Source organism: Argiope bruennichi, chromosome 5 (assembly GCF_947563725.1).
Source record: "Argiope bruennichi chromosome 5, qqArgBrue1.1, whole genome shotgun sequence".
NCBI classification, from domain to species: Eukaryota; Metazoa; Arthropoda; class Arachnida; order Araneae; family Araneidae; genus Argiope; species Argiope bruennichi.
Genome location: NC_079155.1, coordinates 43,941,999 through 43,955,257, shown reverse-complemented (window position 1 = coordinate 43,955,257; position 13,259 = coordinate 43,941,999). Strand labels below are relative to the sequence as shown.

The following is a 13,259-nucleotide window of genomic DNA, read 5'->3' as shown; positions in this document are numbered from 1 at the left end:
AGAATTTGTTAATCCACAGATGTTGCGCCACTCAGTTTCTAAAACAATTGAGAATTAACTGTATATAAAATATTTTCTTTTTCACATTTTCTCTTTCTTTTAAATGCAAAACGAATTAATGTTTGTTATCTATTATTATTTTTTGGTAAAGTGTCTGTTCAAAACAGTAAGTGTAATTCACTATATATATTTGAGAGACATTTGCAAGTTAAATGGGAATCTGAATGAAGGATTAACACATTCTGTGACGATATCATAATAAAGAAACTTCTTGTAATATCAATATTTACATAAACAAGAAAAAAAAATTTATAGGTTTCAGACACTACAGGTAATTATCATCAAAATTGTTTCTTTTTTGCAATTTTTTAAAACTAAAAAAATCTATCCAAATTTTGATATTCTTTCCACCATGAAGGAGGGAAAAAAATTGTTTAATATTTTTTTTTTTTTTGAATTCATATCTTTAGTATTTATTTATACATATCTATAAGATTCGAATGTTAATTAAATACTCAATCCACTTACAAAAAAATGTATTTTAATATCGTAGTTTCCAATAACATCAGCAATAAGGTATTCAAACAACACAAACGTAATAAATATAACATGATGCAAAAATAAAAACAAACTGCCTTCAACACGGTTTCAATACAGTTAATACGGGTGAAATCAACTGTATTACATGGAGTGTTGAACGAATGTGCCAAGCATTTTGAGGTCAACGTAAAAATCGAAGAAGTTCCTCTCCCTTTCTTCCCTTCCCCTCATCACGTACGTTTTACCGATTTCTGTTGTGTAGTACCGTAAGTTCACCCAGGTTATCCCTGTCCTTGAATGGGGGCGACCGAGGGGTTAACCAGGGCATGAGGCAACCCCTCCGGTCCCGCGCCACGTGGCTGAGTGCTCCCTCGCATTTTTTGTTGCGGTAAACATCACCTGCCCTGCCTGGAGGGTCTACCCATACACCGGAGCTTCTGACGCTTTTCAGTAGTGTTTTCACTTGCTGCTATGGGTAGGAATGGCAGCTGAAAGTTTTTTTGATCAAATACGATCACAACAAGCTTCTCGACAATCAATGGAAAGTAATTATAAGTGCACATAAAATAGGAATGTGTAGTTTGAATCGAATCGAATAATACTGCATACAGTATTCGTTTACATTAGAATTTGCATTTCCTAAATATTTAGCATGCCTGACAAATGGAATTGTTAGTTCGTGGTATAGCGTAGAAGATATTTAAGATAGATATTTGTGAATAAATTATTCATTACAATAATTCCTTGATTAAGTCCTTATTCATTACAATAATTCATTGATTAATTCCTTATTCATTACAATAATTCATTGATTAATTATTCATTAAATTATTCATTGATTAATTCCTTATTCATTGCAATAATTCATCGATTAATTATTCATTAAATTATTCATTGATTAATTCCTTATTCATTACAATAATTCATTGATTAATTATTCATTAAATTATTCATTGATTAATTCCTTATTCATTGCAATAATTCATCGATTAATTATTCATTAAATTATTCATTGATTAATTCATTATTCATTACAATAATTCATTGATTAATTATTCATTAAATTATTCATTGATTAATTCATTATTCATTACAATAATTCATTGATTAATTATTCATTAAATTATTCATTAAATTATTCATTGATTAATTCATTATTCATTAGAATAATTCATTGATTAATTCCTTATTCATTACAATAATTTATTGATTAATTCAATATTCATTACAATTATTCATTGATTAATTCATTATTCATTGATTAATTCATTATTCATTGATTAATTCATTATTCATTACAATAATTCATTATTCATTACAATAATACGTTGAAGAACAATAAATTATGACAAGAATTAACATTTAGCACCATGAAATGATTTACATATGAAATATCCTTTACATTACGAAATTATTCAAATGCTAGTATCAGCGGCATTGGATGTTAAATGCTAAAATGAATAACTGGAAAATGTAATTTTCTGCAAACTATCCACGCTAGTTATAAGTTTCTTTTAGATATGATCATTGCAATTGTTTGTTCTAAAATATAATCAGAAACTGAAGAAGTAAAATCGTGTACATAGCTCCTAAGAGCATGTTTACGACATGGATTACTTACAAAGTTGGTGCAGTTTGATAAAGTTTAAATTGTTTTACAACATTGTAAATGTACTAATTATAAAAAAATTTCTTAATAAGGCTTTGTCAAAATATGAAGCCTTATTAAGAAATTTTTATAAAATCTTATTAAGAATTTTTTTTAAAAAAATTATTAGGGGAAAAAATAATAATAATAAAAAAAAAAGGCTACTGTTTTGAAAATAGAATTGCATTTACTTTTTATACTCTATTCTTCGAGTTTTGATTTAATGGTAGTGATATTAAAATATGTTAAAAAAATGGCTTCTTAGAAGTTTTAATGTAGAATAAAAGACGATCTTATCTTCCTTCTCCTACCTTTTTTTTTTTTTTTTTTTCTTATACCGCAGCAAATTATTGCTATTAGATTATTTCAGGAATATTTACTTAATTTATCTTTTTTATATGCATGGCTTATTTAACTATAAGATTTTTAATAAAAGTGAAACTAACGTTTCTAAGTCCTATTTTACCCTAATTTCGTTATTACGTGTTTATACACCTCGTGTGACTGTTACATCTACTTTCGGCTTCACAAAAGCGCCACCATAGCTCAGTGGTTAGAGCACTGGTCTTGTAAACCAGGGGTCGTGAGTTCAATCCTCACTGGTGGCTAAAGCTTTCATTTTTCTACGTGGAGTGAAAATAGGCGCGTAAAAACAGGAGTTCGAGAATGTAATCTGGATGAATTGGTTTCATAATGCTTGCGAAAAATTGTATTTTTATACACTTTGCTTTTTTTTTTTTAATATTGATATTCGATTGAAATTATTCTCTTCCTTAGATAATTTTCACATTATTTAATTTTTTAAAAAATTTAAATCTAAAAGAAAAATTGTATATCATTTTCCATTCAATTTTTGTTTTTAAAGACAATGATATATTTAATTCTAGAAATTCACTTTTATTTTATTTTTATTAAATCAAATAACGGATAGTTAAAATAACCAAAACGAATGATATTTTTTGAGAAAAAAAATTGTTTTTAATTCTTGAAAGAAAATTCCGTTGCCGTATTTTCGAACATAATAAATAGAAGTTCCCAATCTGCTTGCTCTATGGGCTAACAAATAGCATTTTCTTCTCTCCCCCCCCCTCCTTATTTTTAAATGAAAGTACAGAAACAAATTGAATATAGAAAGCGACTTGAAGTTAAAACTGTCTTTTTTTTTTTTTTTTTGTAAGAGACTTTATTTATCTCAATCTGATTAAGAGCATTGATTGAGATTAAGAGCAGTGATTTGAATATTTGTGGAACTTATCAATAAAAGCATTCTTACTCTAATTTATATGCATTTTGTTCACAAAATAAATACACATTACGATTAAACAAGCTTTTATGAATTCTATCACTAAAACTTAACGTTAGCAATCATAACTGCTGATCTTCAGACACGTGTCTAAAAATAATGTTGATGCAGTCTTAAATCCCGATAAGATAGATGTGTGAGATTTGATTATTTATTTTAAAATTATCAGATTGAATGTAGCGAATTGGTATCTTCCAGCGTTAAAAGATTTGTTGATTTTGGAAAGTTGCTTTCCTTTTCACGTAAAGTAATCGTAACGCTTTGCAATATTCCAATTGTCTGTACTTATTTAAGTTTGCATAACACTAATAAATGTTAATTTTTTTTAAATAAAAAAACATCTTATTAATAAGAAAAACATCAAATAAAAAGATTTATATAAAGCCTACAGTTAACAGAAGTATTAGAGATTACAAAATGTTATTTTAACCCTTTAAAGGGCCATTTTTTTTTTCTAGTCATATTATGTTAAAATAATTTTAGGCTTGAAATTAGAATAAGAAAAGGGATTCATTTTACTTATTAGATAAATTTAATTTGATTAATTAATTAATTTAGTTAATTAATAATTAAGTAACAAATCAAGACACGTCATTTTGTGTGAGATAAAGAACTGAAGCATCTAACTTTCTGTCTTTCTAAAAAAAATTGTCAGAACTTATGCCAACATACAAAGATTGATATTCATACAAAGATTGATAAATTTGGTGGGAAGCATACTTCCCACGGCCCTAGGAAGGGTTAAAAACATTGATTGGAGCTGATATTGTGTGTTATTAAAATATTAGAGTCGATTTTTTCCATGTATTATAAAAAATATAATAAAAAAACGGGTAGTACTCATAAAAATTTAAGAAAATAAATAAATTGGACAAATCTCCACGTCGCAGCGTTTGTTTAACCCAAAAAAACACATTTTTGGAATCATGTCTCGGTCTATGATTGCGTTAACTCTAAAATGATTTGAAGTAGACAGATGAAATTTGGCATTTATAGATTTCTGTCAAATTTTCAACTAAATTCATTTAGAAGAAGTTTGTTGTCTGTCCAAGTACAAAAGAATACAATAACTACTATTCGTTTCAGTATCCTAAGACTATCACTTTTCGACGATTCTACCTAGCTAAGGAAATGCGAAAAGTTGAATAAAGATTAATAATTCCCCTTTTGCAGAATTTGTCATTTTTTCACTTTGATTTCCACCCCATTACATATTTTTTGGTTCAGTTTTATTATTAATATTATTATTCCTTCAACCCCCCCCCCTGCCCCTACCCTTCAAGTGTATGTTAGGTCTGTGTCGTTTTTGACCGTACTATTTTATTCAGACACAAAATTGCATATTTAGTACATACTTAGCCGACTAGTTCAAGTGACAAAAAAACTTTCAGGAGTGGCTCGAAGAATATTTTATATATCATTAAATGTAATGGAAATTGTCTACCTTTGTTAATCTCAAAATATTATTTAAAAATTTTATAACAATTTGTTTTATAACGAAATAAACGAATCCTGGCGCATGCGCATGATCCGATCTTCGTGAAGCGTGAAGAACTACATGAATAAAATCGAGTGCCTAGATTTGTGCCTGTATCTGAAACGTATCTTTGTATCAAATTTTGAACTAAATTCACCAATAGATTGACACATCTGTCAATCTGTACAGTCGTTTGCATGTAAGTCTAGCGATTTAAACAATTGAAATTTGTTATGTGATCTTTCTATTAAAATGGTCGTTGTATTATGTCAGAATTATGTTCCAATCGTTTGAAAAAGAGGCGTCCAAAATGCATATTCGCTTTTCTTCCCGCCTGCCTACGAAGCACAAAGTGTTCATGTGTGACACTAAAAACAAGAAGAAAAAAAAATCTGAACATTCGTAGAATTTAAAGCCCTGATAAAGTCCTTAATTTTTATACAAGAAGAGGAAAGATAATATATTTATAAGACAATAAGTGAGAAAATTTCAGGGAAACTATTTTCGCCACTTATTTATTAAATGTATATTAATAAATAATTTCCGAAATTTGTTTGAAGCAATTATCCAGTATCATCAAAAAGTTCTTTTTCGATATCAGAACTGATACACAATGTAAGGATCGTCTGATTATAGAACATTTATCAAATGATGCTTATCTAGCTGGTGAGGATCTGATATTTCCATCCGACGAATGATGCCTTAGTTATGAATTCAGGCTGCTATCTTGTTTCGGCAATCGCGCGATCTGATTTAGTGACAGCTGCTTAAGTGCAGATTACACGAGAAGTCTCAGCAACATTGCAGAAGCATAGAAATAAAAAATAAATGGTTTTGGTTTAACTAATTATTATAAAAAAAATTATGAAAACTAAAAAATTAATTAAACTAAAAATTATAAAAACTAACTTATTAAGAAACCAACTATTTCAATAAATTTTTTTAAAATCCGTCTTTTAATTTTGCCACTTTAAAAATTCTATTAAGATCTAATAAACAGGGTTGCTTTCATCATTAGGTGACCTTAGGCAACTTCCAGGGATGAAAGTCTCTCTGATATATGAGACATTATGTCATTATTTCTACCATTCCCAGTAGCAATGGCATACAAAATTAATTTCTCATAATAAATATCGACCAGATATTATTAAATTTATTTCTAAATATAAGTTTAAATAAGCAGGACATTTAATATGATTGAATGGCAATCGAACCATTAAAAATATCTTTTTGGGCTAAACCATTTGACAACCAAAAAAGAGACCAAAACTTAGGTGGAATTTTAACTACCTGGAAAAAGATTTGAAAATTATTAAGGTGCCAAAAAGGAAAACATTAGTCAAGAACAAGAGGGCATGGAATAAGATTCTAAAAAAAGCCAGGCCCCCTCCGGAACTCTCGCACCAGTGAAAAAGATTTAAATGTAACAGCAAATATATTGTTAACTATGTTAATCCTTTAAAGGGCCATTTTTTTTCTATTTATATTATGTTAAAATATTTTTAGGCTTGAAATTAGAATAAGAAAAGGGATTCATTTAGCTTATTAAATAAATTTAATTTGATTAATTAATAATTAAGTAACAAATCAAGACATCAAATCGTCATTTTGTGTGAGAAAAAGAACTGAAGCCTCTAAGTTGCTGTCTTTCTAAAAAAAATTGTCAGAACTTATGCCAACCTACAAAATTCATACAAAGATTGATAAATTTGGTGGGAAGCATACTTCCCACGGCCCTAGAAAGGGTTAATGTATTATTGATGTTTAACATGCGATTTAATGAAAAATATTGAACAGTCTTTTTTTCATGCAGTTTAAATGCTGTTTGATAGTAATAATAATAATGATTAATAATACTGTTTATGCATGTCAATATGTGAAGCCCTGATTGTCCCAAATCATTGGCAGTGGCTCGAGTGTTTCAGATGTCTGAGGCTCCGACACTGATACAACTGCGTAGCTCACTTACATATACATACAAAACATTACATATACATATACATTATCACATACAAAACATTACATATACATATACATTATCACATACAAAACATTACATATACATATACATTATCACATACAAAACATTACATATACATATACATTATCACATACAAAACATTACATATACATATACATTATCACATACAAAACATTACATATCTGAAATTCATGCAAAGAAAATAAATTGGAACCAACCGGAGTGGTCATCTCAAATCTTTCTCGTATTCTTTCTAGTGTTATCTCTCTTGCGATAATGTGTTTGAGGCAGATATTCTTAGGACAAACATTGTGACCTTCTTTCTCGAAAACGAATTTATGGTGACCCACTTCATCCTTGTTGCATTGAATTTTTCAAGAGACGAACACTACATTCCTTTGCGAAATAGGTTTCATTGGCGAAAAAGAAATTTTTTTCTGAGGGAAATAACTACAGTCAAACCTCGCTTAACTGTTTTGCCCGAGTGCCATACGCGCATCGATTTATCGAATTTTGATAGTTGTAAGCAAAAAATAAACCATTCATAACGATTATAATTCAATATTAAAATTACTTCGAATACGTAGATAAGTTAAGTATTTAATCGATTTCCATTTGATTCAAAATAAGAAAATATTCCCAAAATAGAAGGTGTCATCTTATTAGATAGTAAAGAAAATTAAATAGTTAAGGGGCTAACGAGTGATGAGCAAAGTGAGCAAAACAAAATGTAAAAAAGTGACTAGCTCAACGAGCGATGTTCACAGAATAGTGAGGAGGCACTGTGACTTCACATTCTGAATTGACTTGTGTCAGTTTGTATTGAATGCTTGCTTGGAGAAAACCCTCATGTTTACATTGAAGAAGTTTTCGCTGGATAGCATTTTCGAACGCGACTCCGAGGGGTTTAAACGAGAGTTTGTGAAGCCTTAGTCTACGAAATTTTATCTCTAATCATGATTATGGGCTATAGCAATGGAATGAGCTGGTGGAAGCACATGGTCAGAACTGTCGAAGGGCTTATTTAGATGCATTCTATGTCACAGCAAAAAGCTGCTGAGGAAATTTGGTTCGGAGAAGAAGAAATAATAGACGCAACAGAATAATTACTTTATAATAAAATAAGGGAAATACTGAAAGCATAGGAAATTATTGCATCTTATGAAGAATTGGCCTGCTAAGGCAGTAAGTATGCGCATTTAATATAATGCTATGTCACCTTTTCGCCAAATTTTGAAACTTAGCCAAAGACAAGTGTCATTAGAAAATATACCTGAAAAAAAAGCATGCATTATAAATAATAAACTGTATGATTATAATTTTTTTTTATTTACCAATCCTATTTCACATGGATTTCTATGGAAAAAAATTGTTTCGTTTAGTGAGAGTTTCGCATTACGGGTGAAATTCTAGAATGAATTACGCTCGTTGAGTGAAATGTATCATCATTAAATATAATTTTACCAAAAAGTTTTTCTAATACGTGACTTAATGAAAATATTGTTCAGATCATATTTTTGTAAATTATGAAAATATACATATATATTTAAGAACAATCAACAGTTTTGAAGCCTCTCTTTTAGGTTTTAAATGGGCCGCGGTGGCCTGGTGGTAAGGTTTCAGCTTCGGAACCGGAGGGTTTCAGGTTCGAGACCCGATTCCACCGAAGAACCGTCGTGTAAGGGGGTCTGTTGCACGTTAGATCCGTCCTGACCAAACGTCCTCCCGCTGGTGTGGTGTGGTGTGGAGAGGGGGTTCCAGCTCAGGTGTCGCCCTCGTCATCTGACCGCGGTTCAAAATTACGAGGTCCGTCCCAAAATAGCCCTAGTGTTGCTTCAAACGGGACGTTAATATAATTAACCTAAACTAAACTTTAGGTTTTAAATAAAGGAATTTAGCACTGCTAATCTAATGATGGATTAATAACAATTTAAAATTAAATAAGCCCATGTCCACATTGTATTTGTTTAGTGTCTACTAACTATTGTAATCACCCCATTTTTTTTTTTTCTTCTAACTTCTGATTGAAGATTATAACCATTTGTATTCGATTTGAGTTACTACTTGACTTAGTAGAAAGGTGCCTAAATTTTTTTTGAATGGTGAATTGTGATTCTTGCATCCTGTGACTATGAAGAAACAGGAAACTACATACGGCCCCTGCCGAACGAAAAAAAAAAGGAACAGGACGACGCTTTAGATTGAAAATGAAGCAAAATAGTCTTGTTCGCGAACACCTGCGTTTGTGTAATTTCCTCGGGCAGACGTCAGTTCCCGAAGGGGGAGGGAAGGGACAGACAGATGTTGGCCTTTTTCGGTTATAGAAATTGCTGATGTCGTTTTCCGTTCCAGTGTATTAACTGCGACTGTGATGTCTTTTATTCTTAATTTCTTGCACACGAGATCTGTGTATGATCATTGTCACTTGGCGATGTCGTTTGCTCGATCGAGCCAGAGCGTTGTGGCACTTGTCAAAGCGTTGACACTTGAATAAAGAAATGCTAATGGAGATATTAAAAATGTTTCTGAAGAAATTTTGGCGATGGATCGGGTTATCACTGCTTCAGAACTGTTCTCAGAAACCTTTTAGCTGCTGCGAGATTTAATAAATGTAGTTGGAAAGTTTTTAAAAACTTTTAAATGTTCTTGTCAAAAGTTAGTTCCGGCATAATGTATTTGGGGTTCATTGTTGAAGATTTTCAATTGTACAGATTTTTTTTTCATCTTCTTTATTTAAAATTACAAAATAATAAAACTTGCACTCATGTTACAATCCTAACAAATTTTTTAGTTTTCGTTTTTATATAGGTTCTGAGGAAATTAAATTTTAAGGACGAAATTGCTAAAAATGTTGCCCTTAAGTGACAAAAAGACAGCTTCTATTAAAACAGAAGTAAACATTTAAAGCTGATACTTATTACAAGTTTAGAGTCATCGCAAAATTAATAAAGAGAATGAAATGAAAGTTTTCCAACGATTTTGTTAAAATGCGAGATAAAGAAAACTAATTTCCCAGCTTCTTTTTCAATATTTGTTTCAACAATCATAAGCTGTTCATAAATTCTGCATTTTTTTTTTTCAATCTATCGCAGAACAAACCTTCATATATATGTAACTATGACATTGTTTTGAATCTTTTTGCGTTGCAACTGTTCTTCCAAAAGAATTTTGATTACTTAGATATGAATAATTTGGTGGAAGGCAAAGGTAGATTCCTTTACATCTTTGTTATATCTGGCAACATAAATTCTTCATGTTAGAAGCAGTCAAAATTGGGGCGTGAAAATCACTTTTCAGCGCCTAACTTCTAAGATATTGCAGTTATCGAAACATTTTGAATATAAAAATTGTTCGTCTTAATGAAGCGCTGATTTGGCTTATTGGGTTTAGTTTTCTATCTTCAATATTAAGAAAATTTCACCCCCCTAGACCATTTCCACCCCCTTTTGATTTAGAGGGGCCATTTACGAACTCTTCAGAGTTTTTTACATTTCCAACAACATATTCCAAGACAGTTAAAATACAAACAAAATTACTCTAGTTGTTCACAAGATAACATGGGCAAAGCGTTATACTCATATATATATATATATATATACTTTAACTTTATGAACAAAAAAGGGGTTTTGGGTTCTAGGGACCATGCTCGGTAAATAACTAAGGAAATTTTTCCGAAGTTGTGTCATGAGAATCATAGTAATAGGTAGTTTTCATACAAGAATCTACCTAAAATGGATGGATCATGCAAAAATGTATGGAAATTTTTATTAAAGTATATTGTCACTCCATTTTATATGAATACCTGTTTATGTAAAATAGAATATTGCACGTCCAGTTACATGATACGTTGCAAATCTTTATGTATCCATTAAAAATTCAGAAAACACATTTCTGTTCTGTAGCAACTTATTTTTTATGAAACCAGCAAAGTATTATACCCTTCCCTTGATGTCTTAAGTTTGTTTAAAACTTGACTTACTTGTCAAATCCTTGATATATATTAAACACAGTGTATGACTTAACAAAATCATTCTATCGTTTCCTAATCTATAGAATATTAATCAGACAAAAAAATATTAATATTTTATCTAATATTTTGTATTAATGGACACGGGGTTCACAGAAGATTCCCACAGACGTAACTAAAACCTTTTACTCATTTTAAGCCAGACATTTCAAAATAAAATAAAGAGAGAGACAGAAGGAGCGACACGTGTCTCTTATCAAAAAAGTTAAGCTTCAAGTAGTGATAACTATCAGCTACAGTGTTTAAAATCACGTAAAGAACTTAAGAAAAATTCCTTTCTTAATGAACTTTTTAATGCATCTATCTGTGACAAGCTCAGAGCTATCGGTGCAAAAATTGAAAGTGGGTCCTATCCACATGCGTAACGGCACGTGCCCTGACGGATTGATCAGTCGGGGCACCACGAGACCTTGGAAAAGCCAACCTTGTGCTCCCCCTTTTCCTCCCCGCGCACTGCAGCGAAGGTGTTCGAAAAGGAGACATCAGGGAGGATGGTATTCTATTTTCTCTTCTTGCTTAACCTTGCCCCTCATGTGCAAACCGGTTCGAACTCCTTTTTATCACCACACCAACCGGTGTAAATCGAATCAATTTTTTTTCAATCTGAATTTCAGATTTCTTTTCAAATCAATTTATGAGCTCCAAACGATTTTTGCGGGTGAAAGTACCGATTGGCTGTTGCCTATCGTACATTGTTTGACAGGAGCAGACGATAACGTGAAATGTGAATATGGCAACAGTGCAATAAAGCTGATATGGCGATGGCAGTAAAATTAGTTTTTAAGTGTCTCTAGAATTATCTTTTCGTTTTCTTTTTTAATTTATTGATAACGGCTCGTCTCCGAGAATGTTCATTTACCCTTCTCGGAATTGTTTCACGGTTGCATAGGAAAAATTATATCGCACTTAAAAATCAATAATAATAAAACAAACTATGTTTGTGGGATTTCCAAAACGCATACTCTTTGATAAAGATTTTCTGGTTTAATGATCTTGAGAATATCTTGATTCAATCCTTTTACGGCTGTTATTAGATTTTAATTGAGTTTATTCTGCCATAAATATATATTTGAAAAAATATATGTTTATGGCAGAATTAATTTTAAAAAAAATCCGAAATGCAATTAGAAAAATTGTAATTAGTGTTGTGACTTGTCAAAAGTCAAAAATGAAAAAAAAAAAAAAAAAAAAAAAAATGATTGGGAACTAATTTTTTTTGCAAACTCTCATACTTTTTTTGGAATGTGGATAAAATTCTTTTTTCTTCTTGGAAAACATTAATTTATTTTAGTCATTTCCATCAGAATTTTGAAGTAATTGTCTTTAAACTTTCTATATTTTACAATTGGTACAAATTGCCATTTTTATCAAATTATTATAAATTGCAAATTTCATTCATTTTGTGAAACCTGGCATCTGAAAAGAGTAAAAAAGTCCCCGAGTTTTTTTAGTATTAAGTGAAAATTGTTAGAGATTGGCTACTTTTACATGCATACGTTTGCTTCTATTAACTGACGGGAACTAGAAAAGTAGACAGAAAAGTAATAGAAAAGAATATAATAAATTTATATTATTATCCGATTAAATGAATAATTCGGTAACTGCAAGTAATCCAAAAATAGCTGAAAGGACATAAATCAACACGAAAAGGAGTTTGAGTAAATTTTTATTAACAGTAGGAGGTAAATGCATCTAATTATGATGTAATAAACAGTAGATTTATGTACTTCAGAGGTTATTAGCTCATTATTTTATTTTTAAATCAATCGTTTGATTTTCATGTTAAATCATTATTTTTTTTTTCATTTATGAATGAAATTTTTTAATGAGATTTTTACTAGGCAATACTGTAGAGAAGCCGTTTAACTGCATTTGGTTTCAATATTTAAACTCTTTAAAGATATTCAATTAATTTTTTCTCTCTCTGTTTGAACCTTTTAAAAAACCTTTGAAACCTTTTTAAAAAAAAGATATAATTATTAGTTGATGAACAGCTTATGATGATTTCTGATTGAAAAACGCATAAATTTTTTCCGTTTCAAATTTCACATTCATAAGAATAAATGGACGAATATAAGACAGCAACATAGTTAATGATATTTAATTGATATATGCGTAAAGTAGCTTTAAAACAAATTTTTCTTCAAAAAAAAAAAAAAAAAAGAGCATAAAGTAAAGTAAAAACAAGTATGTTTTAAAAAAACATTATTTTCATTTACAGTTTTCTAAAATTTGAAAAATCATATATATATATATTTCATCTTCTAGATATATTAAAACCTT

General features: G+C 30.2%; 1 non-coding gene across 1 annotated transcript; it reads left to right on the top strand.

The window, feature by feature from the left end:
* Nucleotides 1-2,723: 2,723 nt before the first annotated feature.
* Trnat-ugu (transfer RNA threonine (anticodon UGU)) lies at nt 2,724-2,796 on the top strand. The gene has a single exon. It is a non-coding gene; the product is annotated as a tRNA-Thr (tRNA).
* Nucleotides 2,797-13,259: the final 10,463 nt, after the last annotated feature.